This window comes from Triturus cristatus, chromosome 4_1 (assembly GCF_964204655.1).
Source record: "Triturus cristatus chromosome 4_1, aTriCri1.1, whole genome shotgun sequence".
Classification (NCBI taxonomy): Eukaryota; Metazoa; Chordata; class Amphibia; order Caudata; family Salamandridae; genus Triturus; species Triturus cristatus.
In genome coordinates this window covers 35,710,217-35,731,838 of record NC_140585.1, presented here as the reverse complement: position 1 = coordinate 35,731,838, position 21,622 = coordinate 35,710,217, and positions in this window count along the sequence as shown.

The window sequence follows — 21,622 nt, the reverse complement described above, 5'->3', positions numbered from 1 at the left end:
TGGCTCAGAGGTAACCGAATGCCCTGCCTTAGTCTGTGGGCAGTGCCTTAGAGGTAACCGAATGCTTTACTCTAGTTTGTGGGCAGTGGCTCAGAGGTAACTGAATGCTTTACTCTAGCTTGTGGGCAGTGGCTCAGAGGTAACCGAATGCCCTACCTTAGTGTGCGGGCAGTGCCTCAGAGGTAACTGAATGCTTTACTCTAGTTTGTGGACTGTGGCTCAGAGGTAACCGAAAGCCCTACCATAGTCTGTGGGCAGTGGCTCAGTGGTAACCGAATGCCCTACCTTAGTCTGTGGGCAGTGGCTCAGAGGTAACCGAATGCCCTACCTTAGTCTGTGGGCAGTGGCTCAGAGGTAACTGAATGTCCTAACTAAGTCTGTGGGCAGTGGCTCATAGGTAACTGAATGCTTTACTCTAGTTTGTGGGCAGTGGCTCAGAGGTAACCGAATGCCCTACCTTAGTCTGTGGGCAGTGGTCAGAGGTAACCGAATGCCCTACCTTAGTCTGTGGGCAGTGGCTCAGAGGTAACCGAATGCCCTACCTTAGTCTGTGGGCAGTGGCTCAGAGGTAACCGAATGCCCTACCTTAGTCTGTGGGCAGTGGCTCAGAGGTAACCGAATGCCCTACCTTAGTCTGTGGGCAGTGCCTTAGAGGTAACCGAATGCTTTACTCTAGTTTGTGGGCAGTGGCTCAGAGGTAACTGAATGCTTTACTCTAGCTTGTGGGCAGTGGCTCAGAGGTAACCGAATGCCCTACCTTAGTCTGCGGGCAGTGCCTCAGAGGTAACTGAATGCTTTACTCTAGTTTGTGGACTGTGGCTCAGCGGTAACCGAAAGCCCTACCATAGTCTGTGGGCAGTGGCTCAGTGGTAACCGAATGCCCTACCTTAGTCTGTGGGCAGTGGCTCAGAGGTAACCGAATGACCTACCTTAGTCTGTGGGCAGTGGCTCAGAGGTAACTGAATGCCCTACCTTAGTCTGTGGGCAGTGGCTCATAGGTAACTGAATGCTTTACTCTAGTTTGTGGGCAGTGGCTCCAAGGTAACCAAATGCCCTACCTTAGTCTGTGGGCAGTGGCTCAGAGGTAACCGAACGCCCTACCTTAGTGTGTGGGAAGTGGCTCGGAGGTAACCGAATGCCCTACCTTAGTCTGTGGGCAATGGCTCAGAGGTAACCGAATGCCCTACCTTAGTCTGTGGGCAGTGGCTCATAGGTAACTGAATGCTTTACTCTAGTTTGTGGGCAGTGGCTCAGAGGTAACCGAATGCCCTACCTTAGTCTGTGGGCAGTGGTCAGAGGTAACCGAATGCCCTACCTTAGTCTGTGGGCAGTGGCTCAGAGGTAACCGAATGCCCTACCTTAGTCTGTGGGCAGTGGCTCAGAGGTAACCGAATGCCCTACCTTAGTCTGTGGGCAGTGGCTCAGAGGTAACCGAATGTCCTACCTTAGTCTGTGGGCAGTGCCTTAGAGGTAACCGAATGCTTTACTCTAGTTTGTGGGCAGTGGCTCAGAGGTAACTGAATGCTTTACTCTAGCTTGTGGGCAGTGGCTCAGAGGTAACCGAATGCCCTACCTTAGTCTGCGGGCAGTGCCTCAAAGGTAACTGAATGCTTTACTCTAGTTTGTGGACTGTGGCTCAGAGGTAACCGAAAGCCCTACCATAGTCTGTGGGCAGTGGCTCAGAGGTAACCGAATTCCCTACCTTAGTCTGTGGGCAGTGGCTCAGAGGTAACTGAATGCCCTACCTTAGTCTGTGGGCAGTGGCTCATAGGTAACTGAATGCTTTACTCTAGTTTGTGGGCAGTGGCTCCAAGGTAACTAAAATGCCCTACCTTAGTCTGTGGGCAGTGGCTCAGAGGTAACCGAACGCCCTACCTTAGTGTGTGGGAAGTGGCTCGGAGGTAACCGAATTCCCTACCTTAGTCTGTGGGCAGTGGCTCAGAGGTAACCGAATGCCCTAACTTGGTCTGTAGGCAGTGGCTCAGAGGTAACCGAATGCCCAACCTTAGTTTATGGGCAGTGGCTCAGAGGTAACCAAATGCCCTACCTTAGTCTGTGAGCAGTGGCTCAGAGGTAACCGAATGCCCTACCTTAGTCTGTGGGCAGTGGCTCAGAGGTAACCGAATGCCCAACCTTAGTTTGTGGGTAGTGGCTCAGAGGTAACCGAATGCCCTACCTTAGCTTGTGGAGAGTGGTCAGAGGTAACCGAATACCCTACCTTAGTTTGTGGGCAGTGGTCAGAGGTAACCAAATGCCCTACCGTAGTCTGTGGGCAGTGGCTCAGAGGTAACCGAATGCCCTACCTTAGTCTGTGGGCAGTGGCTCAGAGGTAACCGAATGCCCTACCTTAGTCTGTGGGCAGTGGCTCAGAGGTAACCGAATGCCCTACCTTAGTCTGTGGGCAGTGGCTCAGAGGTAACCGAATGCCCTACCTTAGTCTGTGGGCAGTGCCTCAGAGGTAACCAAATGCTTTACTCTAGTTTGTGGGCAGTGGCTCAGAGGTAACTGAATGCTTTACTCTAGCTTGTGGGCAGTGGCTCAGAGGTAACCGAATGCCCTACCTTAGTCTGCGGGCAGTGGCTCAGAGGTAACTGAATGCCCTATCTTAGTCTGTGGGCAGTGGCTCAGAGGTAACTGAATGCCCTACCTTAGTCTGTGGGCAGTGGCTCATAGGTAACTGAATGCTTTACTCTAGTTTGTGGGCAGTGGCTCCAAGGTAACCAAATGCCCTACCTTAGTCTGTGGGCAGTGGCTCAGAGGTAACCGAACGCCCTACCTTAGTGTGTGGGAAGTGGCTCGGAGGTAACCGAATGCCCTACCTTAGTCTGTGGGCAGTGGCTCAGAGGTAACCGAATGCCCTAACTTAGTCTGTGGGCAGTGGCTCAGAGGTAACCGAATGCCCAACCTTAGTTTGTGGGCAGTGGCTCAGAGGTAACCAAATGCCCTACCTTAGTCTGTGGGCAGTGGCTCAGAGGTAACCAAATGCTTTACTCTAGTTTGTGGGCAGTGGCTCAGAGGTAACCGAATGCCCTACCTTAGCTTGTGGGTAGTGGTCAGAGTTAACCGAATGCCCTACCTTAGCTTGTGGAGAGTGGTCAGAGGTAACCGAATGCCCTACCTTAGTTTGTGGGCAGTGGTCAGAGGTAACCAAATGCCCTACCTTAGTCTGTGGGCAGTGGCTCAGAGGTAACCGAATGCCCTACCTTAGTCTGTGGGCAGTGGCTCAGAGGTAACCGAATGCCCTACCTTAGTCTGTGGGCAGTGCCTCAGAGATAACCGAATGCTTTACTCTAGTTTGTGGGCAGTGGCTCAGAGGTAACCGAATGCTTTACTCTAGCTTGTGGGCAGTGGCTCAGAGGTAACCGAATGCCCTACCTTAGTCTGTGGGCTGTGGCTCAGAGGTAACTGAATTCTTTACTCTAGTTTGTGGACAGTGGCTCAGAGGTAACCAAATGCCCTACCTTAGTCTGTGGGCAGTGGCTCAGAGGTAACCGAATGCCCTACCTTAGTCTGTGGGCAGTGACTCAGAGGTAACCGAATGCCCTACCTTAGTCTGTGGGCAGTGGCACAGAGGTAACTGAATGCCCTACCTTAGTCTGTGGGCAGTGGCTCATAGGTAACTGAATGCTTTACCCTAGTTTGTGGGCAGTGGCTCCAAGGTAACCGAATGCCCTACCTTAGTCTGTAGGCAGTGGCTCAGAGGTAACTGAATGCCATACCTTAGTCTGAGGGCAGTGGCTCAGAGGTAACCGAATGCCCTAACTTAGTCTGTGGGCAGTGGCTCAGAGGTCACCGAATGCCCTACCTTAGCTTGTGGAGAGTGGTCAGAGGTAACCGAATACCCTACCTTAGTTTGTGGGCAGTGGTCAGAGGTAACCAAATGCCCTACCGTAGTCTGTGGGCAGTGGCTCAGAGGTAACCGAATGCCCTACCTTAGTCTGTGGGCAGTGGCTCAGAGGTAACCGAATGCCCTACCTTAGTCTGTGGGCAGTGGCTCAGAGGTAACCGAATGCCCTACCTTAGTCTGTGGGCAGTGCCTCAGAGGTAACCAAATGCTTTACTCTAGTTTGTGGGCAGTGGCTCAGAGGTAACTGAATGCTTTACTCTAGCTTGTGGGCAGTGGCTCAGAGGTAACCGAATGCCCTACCTTAGTCTGCGGGCAGTGGCTCAGAGGTAACTGAATGCCCTATCTTAGTCTGTGGGCAGTGGCTCAGAGGTAACTGAATGCCCTACCTTAGTCTGTGGGCAGTGGCTCATAGGTAACTGAATGCTTTACTCTAGTTTGTGGGCAGTGGCTCCAAGGTAACCAAATGCCCTACCTTAGTCTGTGGGCAGTGGCTCAGAGGTAACCGAACGCCCTACCTTAGTGTGTGGGAAGTGGCTCGGAGGTAACCGAATGCCCTACCTTAGTCTGTGGGCAGTGGCTCAGAGGTAACCGAATGCCCTAACTTAGTCTGTGGGCAGTGGCTCAGAGGTAACCGAATGCCCAACCTTAGTTTGTGGGCAGTGGCTCAGAGGTAACCAAATGCCCTACCTTAGTCTGTGGGCAGTGGCTCAGAGGTAACCAAATGCTTTACTCTAGTTTGTGGGCAGTGGCTCAGAGGTAACCGAATGCCCTACCTTAGCTTGTGGGTAGTGGTCAGAGTTAACCGAATGCCCTACCTTAGCTTGTGGAGAGTGGTCAGAGGTAACCGAATGCCCTACCTTAGTTTGTGGGCAGTGGTCAGAGGTAACCAAATGCCCTACCTTAGTCTGTGGGCAGTGGCTCAGAGGTAACCGAATGCCCTACCTTAGTCTGTGGGCAGTGGCTCAGAGGTAACCGAATGCCCTACCTTAGTCTGTGGGCAGTGCCTCAGAGATAACCGAATGCTTTACTCTAGTTTGTGGGCAGTGGCTCAGAGGTAACCGAATGCTTTACTCTAGCTTGTGGGCAGTGGCTCAGAGGTAACCGAATGCCCTACCTTAGTCTGTGGGCTGTGGCTCAGAGGTAACTGAATTCTTTACTCTAGTTTGTGGACAGTGGCTCAGAGGTAACCGAATGCCCTACCTTAGTCTGTGGGCAGTGGCTCAGAGGTAACCGAATGCCCTACCTTAGTCTGTGGGCAGTGACTCAGAGGTAACCGAATGCCCTACCTTAGTCTGTGGGCAGTGGCACAGAGGTAACTGAATGCCCTACCTTAGTCTGTGGGCAGTGGCTCATAGGTAACTGAATGCTTTACCCTAGTTTGTGGGCAGTGGCTCCAAGGTAACCGAATGCCCTACCTTAGTCTGTAGGCAGTGGCTCAGAGGTAACTGAATGCCATACCTTAGTCTGAGGGCAGTGGCTCAGAGGTAACCGAATGCCCTAACTTAGTCTGTGGGCAGTGGCTCAGAGGTAACCAAATGCTTTACTCTAGTTTGTGGGCAGTGGCTCAGAGGTAACCAAATGCCCTACCCTAGTCTGTGGGCAGTGGCTCAGAGGTAACTGAATGCTTTACTCTAGTTTGTGGGCAGTGGCTCAGAAGTAACCGAATGCCTTACCTTAGTCTGTGGGCAGTGGCTCAGAGGTAACTGAATGCTCTACCTTAGTCTGTGGGCAGTGGCTCAGAGGTAACCAAATTCTTTACTCTAGTTTGTGGGCATTGGCTCAGAGGTAACTAAATTCTTTACCCTAGTTTGTGGGCCGTGGCTCAGAGGTAACTGAATGTCCTAACTTAGTCTGTGGGCAGTGGCTCAGAGGTAACTGAATTATTTACTCTAGTTTGTGGGCAGTGGCTCAGAGGTAACCAAATTCTTTACTCTAGTTCATGGTGGCTCAGAGGTATGCTTAAGTTTTAACTCAGTTTGTGGGCTTTTGTTTCAGTGGGGTTGGATGAATATACAACGCATGCCTTTACCAAAACGCTTTTACCACACAATGCCTTTATAACGAGATGCCTTTACCACGCATGCCTTTGCAGTGCAAGATAAGTATAAGAGGTAAGTTAAAGCCATGCATACCCATACATGTTTGTATGGGTTAACCTACTGTATGTATATGTGTGTGTGTGTATATATATATATATATATATATATATATATATATATATATATTCAATGAAAAAACCAAAGGTTTCACACATGTTATAGTTAGCTGGACATTTCACTCGTAAAAAAACATTGAAATTCCCCCGTTATAGTTAGTTCAGCTAACTATAACTCGCGCGCCCGCAATGCACTACTGATGACGTCACATATTACATCACTCATGACATGGTCAGTGACATCACTCATGACATCACTGATGACATCTCAAATGACATCACTGATGACATCATCCAGTGAATGTGTGTTTTTCTGAAAATTAAATATGTTTAATATATGTATATCTCAAGGTCGATGGAAGAATAAATGAGTATATAAGTGTCTAAATTGATGATTTGTTTTTGAAAAATTGATTGTATTACTGACTGATTAAGTGTATCTTTTTGAATACATGCCTAAGTGAGTAATGTTTAAATGTGTAAATACCTGTATCAGTCTCTCACTTTGTGTATAAGTGGCTGCATGGGTTGGTGAGTAGCTACATGAGTGTCTATATAGGTTATTAGTTGGTTTTTTGAGTATCAGTATGAGTGTCTGAGTGTCTTCATGGTGCGGTGGGGGGTATTACGTAGTGCATAGATGCATGAATGAGTGACTCACTGTTTGTATGTGTTGAAGACAGCATGTGTGCAGGATTGTATGGGTGGATGAGTGTGTGCATGGGTGTGTTAGTGAGTGAATGACTGTCTCAATAGTGTCTTCATAAGTAACTACATATGTTTTAAACTAGTATATGTGACTATTGGTGTTTATAAGTGAGTATATGTGAGAGTGAGAGATTGGTAGAGTTCCTGTATGAATAAGTATGTGTTTCTATAAGTGATTGTTTAAAAGACTAAGTATGTGTAAGTTTCTGTAAAAGTAAGTGTGGTGGTGTGTGTATAACTGTATATGCAAGTAAATGGATGTTTGATTCTTTATTAGCATGAGTGACTATGTGTGAGTAACTCTATGGATGAGTGGCATTGTGTTACAGGATGTTTAGGTGTATGAGTAGATATGATGAGTGAGTACATGTATGAGTGACTGTATAGGACTGTTGGTGGATGAGTGGATGTGTATGTGGATCTTAGAATTACTGAATTGGTTGTTGTAACTGTTATTGGTATGTCCATTTTTTTGAAAATTTCAGTCTCTATTTTTGAATGTTTGTATCAAAGGTTATATTAGGGTGAGAGGAGGTCTACCACTCTGTCACAAGGATAATGTCATCAGTGATGTCATTTGAGATGTCATCAGTGATGTCATGAGTGATGTCACTGACCATGTCATGAGTGATGTAATATGTGACGTCATCAGTAGTGCATTGCGGGCGCGCGAGTTATAGTTAGCTGAACTAACTATAACGGGGGAATTTCAATGGTTTTTTACGAGTGAAATGTCCAGCTAACTATAACATGTGTGAAACCTTTGGTTTTTGCATTGAATTTCTATGGTTTTTTAAATGCTAATTCCTAACTATAACGTGTGTGAAACCCATGTTTTTTTCAGTGAATTTGCAAGGTTTTTTAAATGCTAATTCCTAACTATAACGTGAGTAAAACCCATGGTTTTTTCAGTGAATTTGCAAGGTTTTTTAAATGCTAATTTTTTTTTTTTTTTTCTTTTTTTTTTTTACATATTTTTATTTTAATTGTCTATCCTTTTTTAAAGACTATGGTTAAATTTTTAAAATTCTACAATATGTTTTTATTTTACAATTTTTTTTAAATAAACAGGTAAAATTTATTAGCAATACATATTTTTTTTTTTTTTTTTTTTACCGTGCGCGTACGGTAAGCGCACGTCTTGCTGTAATTACGTTAGATTTCTACGCTGTTTGCGTTCATTTACGCAATTTGCGTAGACGCACGTCACGCACGCACAGCGCGTAACGCGTACGCAGCACGCGCACGTTACGCGGAAGTGAAGGGGCGTGCCTGTTTTGCGCATGCGCGCGTGCGCGTGTCTTTTTTACGCGCATGCGTACTTTTTGCCGTAAGCGCACCGTAAGCGTACCGTAAGCGTACGGTAGGTCATGTGATCAGGAAACACAAATTTTGATTGGTTGAAACTACTTTCAGTTCTAGAACTCTCCTACACCACACCCATTCCCCTCATTTCTGCTTGTGATCCCTTAGGAGAAGGAGCTGGGTTGTCTTTGTGATACGATGGCAGAACAGCAGAGCCCTTCTGAGAGTGAGGCTAGCAGCACTACCTTGAGGCAGAGAGCGAGGAAACAAAAGACCTCTTACATATGGGAGTATTTTTCTTTTCCAGAAGGCCAGCAAAGGGTAAATGCACCCTTAGTGACTTGTAAGCTGTGTAAGCGTGTACTTTCAAGAGGGAATCCCGACAGGAAGTATTCCTTTGGGAATCACACCATGATGAGACACCTTAAGGATGTACACAAAAGGACACATGCTCGACTTACTGAAGGTAACACTTCTGTAAATCAACCAAGCACATCCACAGCAGCTCAGCCTGGACCATCATCTGCAGTGCCGAGTCCTTCTTCTGCAGGTCAGGTGAGCCCTTCATCTGTGGGGGGAGCATCTCCTTTTTCTGGTCCTCTGGAAATTAACCCTCGGTTTCGGAGGGTTGAAATACGGTGCGCCAATTGTCATGATCTAATTTGTTATAGGGAGACCAGTATTTCCCTACTGAACAATAAAATAGATCAGCACACTTGTCGTACCGTGTAATATTCCCATTCTTTCTTTCCTCTGTCCCTGCATGAACACAACGGCTCTTTTAAGAGCCAACCTTACCTTTCATCTATTTTTTATATATGTTTTTAAAAACTTTTTTTAATTTTTTTTTTACCGTACGCGTACAGTACGCGTAATTTTTTTTTTTTTTTTTTAAAAACACTAAAAATCAATTATCACATTACAAGGTCCTTGAGAGACTACAATGATAAACTGAAAATGTGATTGTGGAGAAGTGGAAAAAAGGGACCATGAAATTTTTGACTTACCATACCCACTCAAAAAATTATTTATTAATTAAAATTTAATTTTTATTGCTTTAAAAATGGTTCAAGTTTTCGAAAATTTTCTATCTCAATCTGAAAAAAAAGAAAAAAGTATTAATATTTAATAAAACATTTTATAATACAGTACACATATTTACATATTTTTCAAAAAAATGTTTTGCCTTTTTTTTGCTGTTTTCAGAATATATTGCATTTCACTATAAATTGTGAAAGCAATTGCATTCATCATTTAACAGCGGGCAAAAAAAAAATAAACAATCTCAAAGATTGTTTTAAAAAAGCCCACAATCTCTTTTTGCATAAACATAACTTAATAGAAATGCATAATATTCTTAAAAAATATCATCTAATATCAATACTTATTTCTTTAAAATACCGTCTGACATTTTTGTTTCAGAAGTATAATCACAAAAATATATCTCACATAACTCCACAATACATCTGGTTCCATTTCCTTTAGGCCAAATAGTAATTTTAAAATTCTTTTTTGATTAAATTTCCAATGGTAATCCAATAAAAATCTAAAGTTTAAATTGTACAGATCTCACCGATTCTCTGTAACATTTTGGTTTCCGAAAGATTTATTAATAATTAAATAAGTCCACAATAGAATTGTTTACCTTTCCGCATGGCCAAATAGTAATTTAAAAAATCTTTTTTGAAAAAATTTCCAATGGCAATCCAATAACATTCCAAAATTTAAATTGTGCAGATGTTACCGATTTTTTTTAAAGTTTTGGATATCCAAAGTTTCATTAAAAAATGGAAAAATTCCACATTACAATTGGTTACCTTTCCATTAGGCCAAATGATAATTTGTAAAATCTTTTTATTTGTAAATTCCAATGGTAATCCAATAAAATGGTAAAATTGTTTTGTCCAGATGTTGCCAAATCTCTCTAAAATTTAGGTTTCAGGAAGATTAGATAGGAATTTACTAAATCAAAAGGCAAACGTTGCTTAAAAATCAATTGGGAATCATTACACAGTGTCCAGCCTTTTTCACATTTAAGATAAACTGTGTAATGACCAGAAGTTACAGTAGGTCCATCATGGAAAATTATTGCAACTGTTACAAAGGTTTTTCCTGAAATTGATAATTGCTGTCCTGTAAACTTCTTTATTAAAGTATCCAATTTTGAACCATCAGCTTTACAGCGTTGCATCATTAAAATTACATACTGTCCGTATTCCTTTAAAATTAACGTTGAAAACATGTCAGATTGACACTCACTGCATTCCATGCTATGATTAGCATCTTTAACTAATTTAGCAAAAGTGACTGTTTTACTTTCTGGCAATGTTAAATAAATAAACCTTTCAGAATCAACATTAGAGCCACATATATTATAACAGTTTTCACAACTATGTTCCCATTTATAAGAGAGACCAAATAAATTTTCAATGGGAACCCCTTCTTCTTCCAGTACCTGAAGAAAATAGATCAAGAATTCCTGTGCGTCTTGCTGTACATTTTGAGAAAACTGTGTTCGTCCTGAACATACATCTAAAAGTTTTCTAATTTCAGTAGCACTTTCTATTTGAGTTTTATCATTACTCAGCTTTTGAAAAAAGGAGACTCAACTCAGAACAGAATCTTTTTCCCTGATTTACTATTATCTGCTCTTGCACACTTTCCAGATAAAATGAAACATTCAGCACTACATTTGCGTAGCAGTTGACACCAGAGCTATTTTCAAAATGACATCCTACAACCTGTTCTTCATTTTCCTTTTTCTTTTTGCTTGCAATTACATCACTCCTCTTTTTTTTCCTCCTCTCTACATCTTCATTACAGATATTCTCATTTCTCCTTTTACGAGAAACTACACGTTTCTCCAACACAGGATACTGACCTAAATGAGGAGCATAGGTTCTTCTTAATCTATTATACTCCTTTACACAATTTGCATCAGCACTAACTTTTGAGTCATCAAAGTCTATCATGAATAAACCTGATAATGTTTTCACTCGTGACAAAGCAACATATGCCATACCTTCTTTGAACACAGTTGAACCAATGTTCACAAATGCACAATCTACAGTCAATCCTTGAGACTTGTGAATAGTTACAGCATATGCTAGAGAAAACGTAAACTGCTTCCTACATACATATAAATCTTTCACAAGCATGAAACGAACTGAACAACGACAAATGTCTTTAACTTCTTCTATCTGATAAAATTTTATTTTTAAACATTCAATTCCATCTTTTTTCTGATAATTAATAAAACCCACAACTCTTCCCATAGCTCCATTAACTAAACCTTTTTCAACATCCAAATTTCTCCTTAAAAATACTCTACAGTTCATGCAAACATATAGATTTTTTTCTAATCCAGCTGTTTCGGAAATGTTCTTCTCTAGTGAATCCAATTTATTTTTCAGTGTGCCTGTTAATGTGACACTAATTCTTCCATCCTCAATTTTGTCCACTGCTTCCAATTTCCTGATATCTTCCTTTTCCAATTTCAAAAGCTCCTCATTGAATATTGAGCATTCACGTAGAGTTGGCATTAAGCAGATGACACTTTTGTTTTCTGCAATGTTCTTGTATATCTTCTCTGCAACTATTTCTTCCTTTGGAAATAAATTATGTAGCAGCCGACTCTGTAATTCTTTTTTGCCAGCTTCAGTGAGTAGTCCAATTCTGATATCTTTCAGAATACTTCCATATTCTTCATCGTTTGCTTGCCTCATATTAGTAGTAAGTTCCTTGTACTCAAAGAAGGACCAAATATTTGTATTACCGATGCTTCCCAATGACTTCTTCGTGTCTTCATGTGTCACAGTATTAAACACTGGTTGTCCTTTAACTGGAGTAAGTTGCAAAAGATCTCCAAAAACTATGACGTGTTTTCCTCCAAATAACACGTCATAGTCTGTCCTTAGAATTTGCTGCATTCTTAAATGCACAAAGGCAAGCATTAAGTTTGATACCATGCTCACCTCATCAATAATGAGAACTTGCATCTTCTTCAATACTCTTGAAACTTCCAAGCATGCTTCTCCAGTTAGCTTGTTGTATTGTATTTTGTTCTCATGCTCCACTGGTAACATTAGCAAGCGATGTAAGGTGATTCCTTTTATGTCATATGCTGCTAACCCAGTTGGAGCAGTAACCACACAAGACAAAGTTGAATCCGTTTTTTGCTGTAGGTAGCTTCTGATGACTTTTATTAGGAAACTTTTTCCAGTTCCAGCTTGTCCGCTTACATACATCCTGATTGGATGAAATGATGTGCATGAGCACTCTTTTTTTTCATGTAGAAATCCGTGATCAATTTTGTTTCTGATCTCTTCATAAATTTGTTGCTGCTCTTCATTCAGTTGTCTTTCCAAATTTTGTAAGTCTATAAATTCTTCTTGAGCTTGATTCATAGCCGTTTCCACTTCATTCATGGCTATTGATGCTTCATTTTCAACGATTGGTTGTCCTAGGGGATCTTGACTGAGTGTTCCTGAACTTTGGCTGTCCTGAGAACTGTCTCTAGCTACTTCTGCTGCAATTGTAGTTTCCTGTTCAATTTCTTCATTTAACATTTGCAGATAAGTTGTGAATATATTGCATTGTATGCTGTCTTTGCAAGCATTAAATGAATCTTCATAGCTTTGAAATTCTCCCAGTAGTTCATCCTCTGTACGCCATGGTTTAAACAGCTGTAAAAGAGCCAAGTAGTAAAATTCCTTTTTGTCAGTAGTGTCGCAACTCAGCTTCCGGTGATTTATCAAACTTCCTTTTGTTTGCTTCACCAAACATCCTTCCTCACCAATGACTTTATATTTTCCATTGTTGATGTCTTCCGCGGCTTTCCGTGAATAAATGTAGTTCTGCAGCACTTCATAGAGACACATGTTCTCCAGATGATGACTTCTCTTGGGATAATATGTGTCCAACATGTTTGATTTCAAAATATCTGTACTTTCTGGGTCATTCTCGGCCAAATATTCAATTTCTCCAACAGATTTCAGTACCCGATTTCTCATTGCTGCAAGACCTAAACTTGCCCAAATTATTCTTCTTGATTTCGAGTAGAGACTTGCAGAAGATAACCTATCTGAACATTCGTAGGATCCAATTTCTCGATGCGATAACATCTTCAAACTGAAACTGTACAGCTTCTTACTGACAGTTTTCTCGTGAGAAATCTCTTCCCACATTTCCTTCAATTCTGTTTTTTCTGATTTCGTAATGTAAGACGTTACATATCGAGCAACAGCAATGGAATTGTCAGCTACATACTGTATATCCATGTTAGCGTTCCACATGGATAAAATCACTGGGTTGTAGTCATTTATATTTTTTGATTCTTCTTTTCTTTTAAGGTTGTAGGTATTCTTAGGTGATTTTCTTGTGATAGTATGTCTCACAGATGACATAAAACTGTTTACTCTTCCATTTGAAAGAACAGGTCTAGGAAATCCAAATCGACATTTAGTGTAGTATTTATCTTTGCTCTTGTATTTCCGTCGACAGTATTTTCCACAGCGATGACTTAGGAAACGTAAAACTTGCTCCTTTAACTTTTTCTCTTCTGTGCTTTTTGGTATAGCACATGTTGCATATTCTTCAATGTAAGATAACACTGCTTCATCAGCATCTGTTCCAAACTTTGGGGCATCCTTGATCCACAACAGCATATGAATATGAGGAGCACCTCTTGCATGGTACTCTTTTCTCCAAAAGAAATCCACTACTTCTCCTAGAGGTGGATTTTTTTTATTGCAGATGAACGACATCATAGCCTCAAATCTATGATTGAAATATCTGCAAACATTAACCGGATCCAATGAGCACAGTTCTCCTGCTGTCTTGTATTCGATGTTTTTAATGTTTGAATTTGCCTCTCGTAGAAAATCCAGTAAATCATCCCAAGCGTACTCCGCACAGCTTAGGGTAACGAACCATGTTGGTGTTCCTAAATTCCGTAACATGCATTTTAATTCACCATGGCGTCGGTACCAATATTCATTTGTCCCACGCTGACAAGCCATCAGATTGATCAGTTGTGTTTCCAAATGATCATCTCGGTGCTGCACTTTCTCCATAAAATCCTTAGCAGACACATTTTGTAAATGTACTCCACTTTTTAAAATGTGATTTACTGCATAAGACAGTGCAGACAAGTCGCTTTCAAATAAAAGATGGAACAAATAAGGAATACTTTGTCGAAATCTGGGATCTTCAGCATATAGTCTTGTAGTCCGATACTCAGAAGCTGGAATCTGTTCTGGACGTTCATCGTATCGTCCTCCTTTTCCTTTAGGAAACAGCTGGGGAAAACATCGAGCTTCCAAGCTCTCCTCCCATACACTCACAGGAGTTCCTTTTGCTTTCTTCATCTGAAACAGATCAATATTGTCTCCCATAACTTCTTTTGAATGAAGAGGATGTATGCTGAAATGTTCATAAATTTCTTCTTCCTTTGACTTGTCCACTTTTTCAATTTGTCCAGTTGGTGTTTCTGTGTCTTCTTGTAAATCTTCTTCTTCTTCTTCTATATAAATTGATTCATACCATTTGTTATTCCTTTTCAAATACAAATTTGCTCTTTGTACTTTCCGTACATCTACCAGCTCCTGCCAAATCTTCTTATTCTTTGTAGGTACACCATTAACCAGAATAACTAATGGTTCAGTTTCCAAAGTATCTGCATCAATAGTTTCCATATTTTTTTTCAAATCCAAGGGCAAATACACCACTCTACCTTTTAAACCTCTCAGTAAATCTGAAGGAGGTAATTTACCAGTTTTGGGCTCCATACGTACTATGGTCTGGAACGGATGAACACATTGAATGAGTATAGACTCATATGTATTTAATTCAGAAAGTTCAGCAGGAATAGCATCCAATTCTAAATTATTATGTACAGCTCTGGTCGGCATTCTATTTTCCTCTAACTTGTTGTAACAGTATTTACAAATACGCTGATCTTCACCCAATTCAAAACAATTTTCAAGAAATATATATGTGGCAAAATCCTTCCACTTATAATTATCTTCATTTTCACTCTTTCTGTAGAGATCAACATTCCTAGTTTGTTTTCTATAATGAGTTCTGCGGCAACAAATACAAGTAATATTTGGTCTTTCATTAGAGATTATTGCAAATTTTGTTATATGATCATTAAATGTCTTACTTACAGAGGGTTCTACATTCTCTTCCACTTCTTCCTCATTTACTGTGTCCTTTTCTGCACTGTTTTGTTCAGGACCAAAGTAACAAAACTGAATTTCATCAACAACCTTCTCTACATCTGATACCGATCCACGGAACAGAGCCCTATTCAATTCATCTAACTTTATTGCTGGACTTTTAGCAAAATACAACCGTCTCACAAACTTTCTCATTTCAGTATGATGAACAGCCAGCATCCTAAAATGATGGAAAACACTATTACACACTTTTCTAGATAGACAAGCCAGAGAATGACCCTGCAAACCAGTATTCTCTCTCACTCTGCATGGATCCAGACTTTGAAGCACCTTAATTTTCTGTTTTACACTTTTTTTACTATATTCTCTTAGAAACTCACGAAATTTATCAATAGATTCCTGACGCACAGTGCAAATACTACTACAATTCCAAGTGTACACTGGGGCTTTAGGACGTCTCCCCATAGCCTCATCCGCCATCACTTGTACCTCATCTCTTGGAACCATTATCTCCTTCTCCATTATGCAACCATTTTTCACTTCGTAAGCACGACCTCTGGTGTCAACTGCATGCAGCAAACTATTACTTTGAAAATAGCTCTCTTCATTAAAAAAAGGTTCACTACTTGAACTATGCATCCATTTTCCTAAAAACACTTTAGAAAAGTTTGTTCTGTTCACTACTCTTTTCCTTTTGCTTTGTGATTTCAGTACATTAACCATTTTATCTAATGTACGCATCCTATTCAAAATTAAAATGAATAGTTTCCTTTTTAGTTCTAATGCCTTTGCTGCAATGGCTTCAATTTCTTTTTTTCTCTTATAAAACTTAGCCTTTTGCTTATATTTCTTCACATCCTTTATCAAATTGGACATAACTCTTCTCTGAAACATTTTTCTACGTATCTCTTTAAACGCTGTTTTTCTGTTTAAGTTAATCTTTTTAGTTGGAGAAGGTATATTTGCATTAACTAAATTCTCAAGTTTTTTCCTGTCCTTTTCGATTGAAATCATTCTTTCCAGTACAGACATTTTGTACATTTTTCCTTTTTTTGAATATGTTCTTTAGAAATTTTTTTGTCTGCTTACCAGAAGATTTTTTCTTTTTCCCAACATGAGCATCTCCAACTAACTTAGGTCCTCCAGTTGTCTTCAAATATAGGTTTTTTTTGTGCTCTTTCTTTACTCTGGATTTTGTAGGCATCTTAAATTTTGTTCACTGCTCTTCAGCAATACCTGAAAAAAACTAAAAAAAAAATCCTTTATTTTATTTAAATATATTACTACATTTTTTATGTTCTTTAGAAATCTTAAAATACTATAAACCCCTTTCCTATAAATGTAAATCACAATAACACCTTCACCAATTAAATATCTAAAAACAATTCCTGTGTGCACACAGAGTCATGTTTTCACATTAGTTACAAAACGAAATTTCTTTGCCAATTTTAAAGCACACTTACTACTCTTTTTTTTGGCAAGTGATAATCACTTTTACAGACTGACACATTATGAATCCACTTTTCAGATTCTTAAAAAAGCACATGTCCAAACTGCTTTTTCAGACCAGCACCATTTGTAACCTGGGTGACTGCCTACACTCCAGCAAGGGCAACGAGCCTTAGTGATGCTGAATGTATTTGCATTACTGACTGAAACCTCAAACCCCACTCGCTTGTGAATACTGTGCATGATTCCACATGGTAAGCAGCTGGGTGTGTGCTAAGAGTCTGCTTCTGCACCAAAAAATGGCTCCCCCTTTCCATCTTATGCAACTGTGAAATCACCAGAGCAATACGCAAATAATCTCTGCCTGTAATTCCTATTTGCACACAGAGTCATGTTTTCACATTAGTCACAAAACGAAATTTCTTTGCCAATTTGAAAGCACACTTACTACTCTTTTTTTTGGCAAGTGATAATCACTTTTACAGACTGACACATTATGAATCCACTTTTCTGATTCTTAAAAAAGCACATGTCCAAACTGCTTTTTCAGACCAGCACCATTTGTAACCTGGGTGACTGCCTACACTCCAGCAAGGGCAACCAGCCTTAGTGATGCTGAATGTATTTGCATTACTGACTGAAACCTCAAACCCCACTCGCTTGTGAATACTGTGCATGATTCCACATGGTAAGCAGCTGGGTGTGTGCTAAGAGTCTGCTTCTGCACCAAAAAATGGCTCCCCCTTTCCATCTAATGCAACTGTGAAATCACCAGAGCAATACGCAAATAATCTCTGCCTGTAATTCCTATTTGCACACAGACTCATGTTTTCACATTAGTCACAAAACGAAATTTCTTTGCCAATTTGAAAGCACACTAACTACTCTTTTTTTTGGCAAGTGATAATCACTTTTACAGACTGACACATTATGAATCCACTTTTCAGATTTTTTAAAAAGCACATGTCCAAACTGCTTTTTCAGACCAGCACCATTTGTAACCTGGGTGACTGCCTACACTCCAGCAAGGGCAACCAGCCTTAGTCATGCTGAATGTATTTGCATTACTGACTGAAACCTCAAACCCCACTCGCTTGTGAATACTGTGCATGATTCCACATGGTAAGCAGCTGGGTGTGTGCTAAGAGTCTGCTTCTGCACCAAAAAATGGCTCCCCCTTTCCATCTAATGCAACTGTGAAATCACCAGAGCAATACGCAAATAATCTCTGCCTGTAATTCCTATTTGCATGCAGACTCATGTTTTCACATTAGTCACAAAACGAAATTTCTTTGCCAATTTGAAAGCACACTAACTACTCTTTTTTTTGGCAAGTGATAATCACTTTTACAGACTGACACATTATGAATCCACTTTTCAGATTTTTTAAAAAGCACATGTCCAAACTGCTTTTTCAGACCAGCACCATTTGTAACCTGGGTGACTGCCTACACTCCAGCAAGGGCAACCAGCCTTAGTGATGCTGAATGTATTTGCATTACTGACTGAAACCTCAAACCCCACTCGCTTGTGAATACTGTGCATGATTCCACATGGTAAGCAGCTGGGTGTGTGCTAAGAGTCTGCTTCTTCCCCCAAAAAATGGCTCCCCCTTTCCATCTAATGCAACTGTGAAATCACCAGAGCAATACGCAAATAATCTCTGCCTGTAATTCCTATTTGCACACAGACTCATGTTTTCACATTAGTCACAAAACAAAATTTCTTTGCCAATTTGAAAGCACACTAACTACTCTTTTTTTTGGCAAGTGATAATCACTTTTACAGACTGACACATTATGAATCCACTTTTCAGATTTTTTAAAAAGCACATGTCCAAACTGCTTTTTCAGACCAGCACCATTTGTAACCTGGGTGACTGCCTACACTCCATCAAGGGCAACCAGCCTTAGTGATGCTGAATGTATTTGCATTACTGACTGAAACCTCAAACCCCACTCGCTTGTGAATACTGTGCATGATTCCACATGGTAAGCAGCTGGGTGTGTACTAAGAGTCTGCTTCTGCACCAAAAAATGGCTCCCCCTTTCCATCTAATGCAACTGTGAAATCACCAGAGCAATACGCAAATAATCTCTGCCTGTAATTCCTATTTGCACACAGACTCATGTTTTCACATTAGTCACAAAACGAAATTTCTTTGCCAATTTGAAAGCACACTAACTACTCTTTTTTTTGGCAAGTGATAATCACTTTTACAGACTGACACATTATGAATCCACTTTTCAGATTTTTTAAAAAGCACATGTCCAAACTGCTTTTTCAGACCAGCACCATTTGTAACCTGGGTGACTGCCTACACTCCAGCAAGGGCAACCAGCCTTAGTGATGCTGAATGTATTTGCATTACTGACTGAAACCTCAAACCCCACTCGCTTGTGAATACAGTGCATGATTCCACATGGTAAGCAGCTGGGTGTGTGCTAAGAGTCTGCTTCTGCACCAAAAAATGGCTCCCCCTTTCCATCTAATGCAACTGTGAAATCACCAGAGCAATACGCAAATAATCTCTACCTGTAATTCCTATTTGCACACAGACTCATGTTTTCACATTAGTCACAAAACGAAATTTATTTGCCAATTTGAAAGCACACTAACTACTCTTTTTTTTGGCAAGTGATAATCACTTTTACAGACTGACACATTATGAATCCACTTTTCAGATTTTTTAAAAAGCACATGTCCAAACTGCTTTTTCAGACCAGCACCATTTGTAACCTGGGTGACTGCCTACACTCCAGCAAGGGCAACCAGCCTTAGTGATGCTGAATGTATTTGCATTACTGACTGAAACCTCAAACCCCACTCGCTTGTGAATACTGTGCATGATTCCACATGGTAAGCAGCTGGGTGTGTGCTAAGAGTCTGCTTCTGCACCAAAAAATGGCTCCCCCTTTCCATCTAATGCAACTGTGAAATCACCAGAGCAATACGCAAATAATCTCTGCCTGTAATTCCTATTTGCACACAGACTCATGTTTTCACATTAGTCACAAAACGAAATTTCTTTGCCAATTTGAAAGCACACTTACTACTCTTTTTTTTGGCAAGTGATAATCACTTTTACAGTCTGACACATTTTAAATCCACTTTTCAGATTCTTAAAAAAGCACATGTCCAAACTGCTTTTTCAGACCAGCAACATGTGTAACCTGGGTGACTGCCTACACTCCAGCAAGGGCAACCAGCCTTAGTCATGCTGAATGTATTTGCATTACTTACTGAAACCTCAAACCCCACTCGCTTGTGAATACTGTGCATGATTCCACATGGTAAGCAGCTGGGTGTGTGCTAAGAGTCTGCTTCTGCACCAAAAAATGGCTCCCCCTTTCCATCTAATGCAACTGTGAAATCACCAGAGCAATACGCAAATAATCTCTGCCTGTAATTCCTATTTGCACACAGACTCATGTTTTCACATTAGTCACAAAACGAAATTTCTTTGCCAATTTGAAAGCACACTTACTACTCTTTTTTTTGGCAAGTGATAATCACTTTTACAGTCTGACACATTTTAAATCCACTTTTCAGATTCTTAAAAAAGCACATGTCCAAACTGCTTTTTCAGACCAGCAACATGTGTAACCTGGGTGACTGACTACACTCCAGCAAGGGCAACCAGCTTTAGTGATGCTGAATGTATTTGCATTACTGACTGAAACCTCAAACCCCACTCGGTTGTGAATACTATGCATGATTCCACAGGATATGCAGCTGGCTGTGTGCTAAGAGTCTGCTTCTGCAGAAAAAAATACCTCCCCCTTTCCATCTAATGCAAATGTAAAATCACCAGAGCAATACCAAACAGCTTTCTGAGACCAGCAACATGTGTAACCTGGGTGACTGACTACACTCCAGCAAGGGCAACCAGCCTTACTGATGCTGAATGTATTTGCATTACTGAGTGCAACCTCAAACCCTTAAAGTATTCTTTATTTATACCAGTACACCTTAATTTATCGTGAAAACATAGTCCATATTATTTTACATGTTCCTCACATTTAAATTTCTCCCAAAACAGAAAATAATAAACACAACTTCAACAAAAAGAATTGCATTTCTATTATTCATTTCTTAATTTACCATATACATCCCCTCTCAAACTCTAAACTCACCTTTAAAATTAGTTAGTTGTGAAAGAAATGTGGCACTCAAACAGCAGATTATCAGAGCCAGGATCTCTGTTCTCTACACCTCTCTCCTCTCAGCAGAACCAGATAATGGCAAAGTTTCCCTCTATTTTTCCACACATATACATGTAAGTTTCAAATCTCAGTGCTTCCCCCTTTTTTTCAAATGTAATCACACATTTTTATTGGTTGAAAACCAACCCTTTTCCAAAAGTACCCTTCCCCCAACTTGACTTCTGCCTAGTACCCTTCCCCCAACTTCACTTCTGCCTGCTACCATAGCAACAGCTCATGGAACACTGCTGTGTGGAGTTAGGTCAGAAGTTCACCACACAATGTTTCAATTCCACAGAGCAAGAGTGCTTGACTTTTCAAACCTAACAGCAAATCCATAGTACTGTTCTTTGGTAACACATTTTTCTGTACCAATACAAAACATGCTTCTATAAATTTACACATACAGCCTAGTTTTTAGTGTAGAATGGTATGAAACAGCCAATCAGTTCTTTTTAAAAAAAAAATATGTATGCCTCCATTTCCAAACTGTCTTTCATTTTTTTTTACCATTCTACTGAATTACACCTCCTGAGTGCATCCAGTTCTCCTTGGAAGATGTTCACAGTGTGGATTGTAGGGCACAGCTATGTCTTCTGGAGTGAAAAGTATGCAGAGAAAACAGATATGGTGAGAGACCTTGCTTTGCCAAATGTAGACATTAAATGGATTGGTCAGAGAGGGTTAAAGTGGCACCAATTGATGCCATTGGTGAAATCCTTCATGCAAATCCAACACCCTGACCTCATAATAGTGCACTGTGGTGGCAATG